Source organism: Setaria italica, chromosome III (genome assembly GCF_000263155.2).
Source record: "Setaria italica strain Yugu1 chromosome III, Setaria_italica_v2.0, whole genome shotgun sequence".
Classification (NCBI taxonomy): Eukaryota; Viridiplantae; Streptophyta; class Magnoliopsida; order Poales; family Poaceae; genus Setaria; species Setaria italica.
Window position 1 is genome coordinate 38,538,555 of NC_028452.1, and position 2,289 is coordinate 38,540,843.

Sequence of the window (2,289 nt, forward strand, 5' to 3'; positions counted from 1 at the left end):
ATATCTACCATTTTCACTCTCTGTCTAACAAGCTACTTTTTTGTGGGCAGCTGGGTTAACAAACGCTTTAGTCGTGCCAAACGGAGGCATGTCTAGCAGGAAGATCTTCTGGAAGCACAAACAAACGTTTCAATAGAAGTTTGCGGAACGTCGACCAGACCGTGACGACTGCCATAGATGAGGCCAAATCTGCTCAGAAGCGTGAGAATCAACAAGGTCGTGTTCGGCAAGAAGTGTCCAGCACTCTCATGCTAATACCGTGTTATGATACGTTGTTACCATGCCAGAAACAAAAGTTAAGGAAAGTACAAAAAAACAATATTGTATTAATTGATTTTTGTAATTGTGTACCGGCCCAATGCAACTTGGAAACGTTTCCTCTTACTAGAAAGGTCCAAAGGTTTCCTTTTTGGCAGCATGGTATACTAAACTTTCTACACGGATGTATGCTTCTTCTTGGGCTGCAGCTGTTATTTTCCACATCAGGCTTTTACACCCTCTATATCATCTAACACTCCATACTTCACGCATTTAAGGCAGCTCGTGGATATATCAGAAAAAATACTCCCTCCGTTGCAAAAACAATGTAAGTACAGTTTTATCCTAAGTAAAACTATTTTAAGCATGTGTAAATTTACAGAGAAGAGTATCAATATTATGACACAAAATAAATATAACTAGATTCATCATTAAATATTTTCATAGTACATATATTTGGGGTTATCAATGTTGAGAACATTTTCCATGTTCTCTAAATTTAGTCAAACATGAGATAGTTTAACTTATCACAAAATTAGAATTGCATTTGTTTAGATAGAAGAGTGTACAATACACCAAGATAGATAGTTATAGATTAAATGAGAATAAATTGTCTCATTTACTACGTATTCCATATGAGGTGACAAATTGTAGCGCATTCATTCTCATCCCTTCTTGGGAGGATCAACAGTTGGAGGCTTGACATGATCACCCTGCAGTAGTGAGTATATAATTTGTTAGATAAGATTGTTAACCGATAATTTTCAGTCTTTATATAAAAATTTTCAAAATCTTTATTTAATTTGAAAGCATTGTACTCCTCGAGCAACGGTTGGGATGATTTCCAAGGGTGAACTCTAGACCCAAAAAACAAATAATATTTGTTGTACATATGAGAAGAATTGGTGTAATTGGTTCGACTGTACTACTGAGCCTCGTGGGCAGATTATATTCAAGTACATAGCTTAGAAGCAAGTAGCCTCCCATAGAGACATGTCAAGTCAGGATTATATAGACAATTCTAATGTAGCATATCTAGTGATATATCCCAATATACTCTAATATTTGTGTACAAAAGGGAGAACCATGCATCGTGGCACACCTTACCAAAACCCAAAGGCACCCAAATTTCAGATCTTCGCAACAGTGGATGTAGATGGTGTTAGTGTAGTGTGGTCCACGGCCAATAAAATGCATGAACTTCGTAACTACAAAAACTGAGTTCTGCGCAAGGCATCCTTTTTTTTTTGGAAAATGCAATATAGATAATGCAAAATGCTCCTTGTACGCGCGCTCACGTTGTAAACTTATGCATACACAACCTTCAACATTGTCCTTGTGCCATTTGTGAGTAGGATAGATAGCGCATAGAGTTGTTTAGCGTTTCTTTTTGGGTAAACAGATGTTATGTAGAGAGCCTGATTGTTTATAAAAGGATTTAACAGAGTTATATGTGGAGTTTGTTTGACAGTTCACCAAATTTTCAAGCAGAATATCTAGGGAATGTTTTAGTATATGCACGTACCGAAGGGTAATGGTGTGCTCCACTGCCGAACGACAGTTGAAGACAAAATAACATCAACAACGCGATTACGATGGCAGCAAGTTGGAGCAGATGATGCATCTGGGTGCTTCTGTGTGCAGAGAACACCATCCTGTCTTACACTATGTGTTGGGAATGTTTTCGTTTGTTTGTAAGTTAAGGTGTAACACCAGGCACCTATTTATATAAGCATTGTTACCATGTGATGTACGTGAGAGATTGACCCACGTTCAAGTAGTCTTCGGCCAATATATGAAATGGTAGACTGACTCAGGTCACAACAATGGAGAGAGACGCTACTAGAGAACTGACTTTAGATAGCACCCCCTTTAGTCTCGGTTTAATTTCGGTCCAGGAGAAAAGAGGGTGCCCTACACTTTACTCCCGGGTGGTATTTGCAATCGGGACTAAAGGGGATCTTTTAGTCCCAGTTCAAAAATCAGCCACCCGTGGAGGTCCTTTAGTCCCGGTTGAAAAATTCAGGCACA

At 38.6% G+C, this 2,289-nt stretch overlaps 1 long non-coding RNA gene across 1 annotated transcript; it reads right to left on the minus strand.

Moving 5' to 3' along the window:
• Positions 1 to 296: 296 nt before the first annotated feature.
• Positions 297 to 1,939, minus strand: LOC111256679. Its single transcript, XR_002676856.1, has 2 exons — positions 1,784 to 1,939; positions 297 to 971 (listed from the first exon to the last, which is right to left on the minus strand). It is a non-coding gene; the product is annotated as an uncharacterized LOC111256679 (long non-coding RNA).
• Between the last annotated feature and the right edge of the window lie 350 nt (positions 1,940 to 2,289).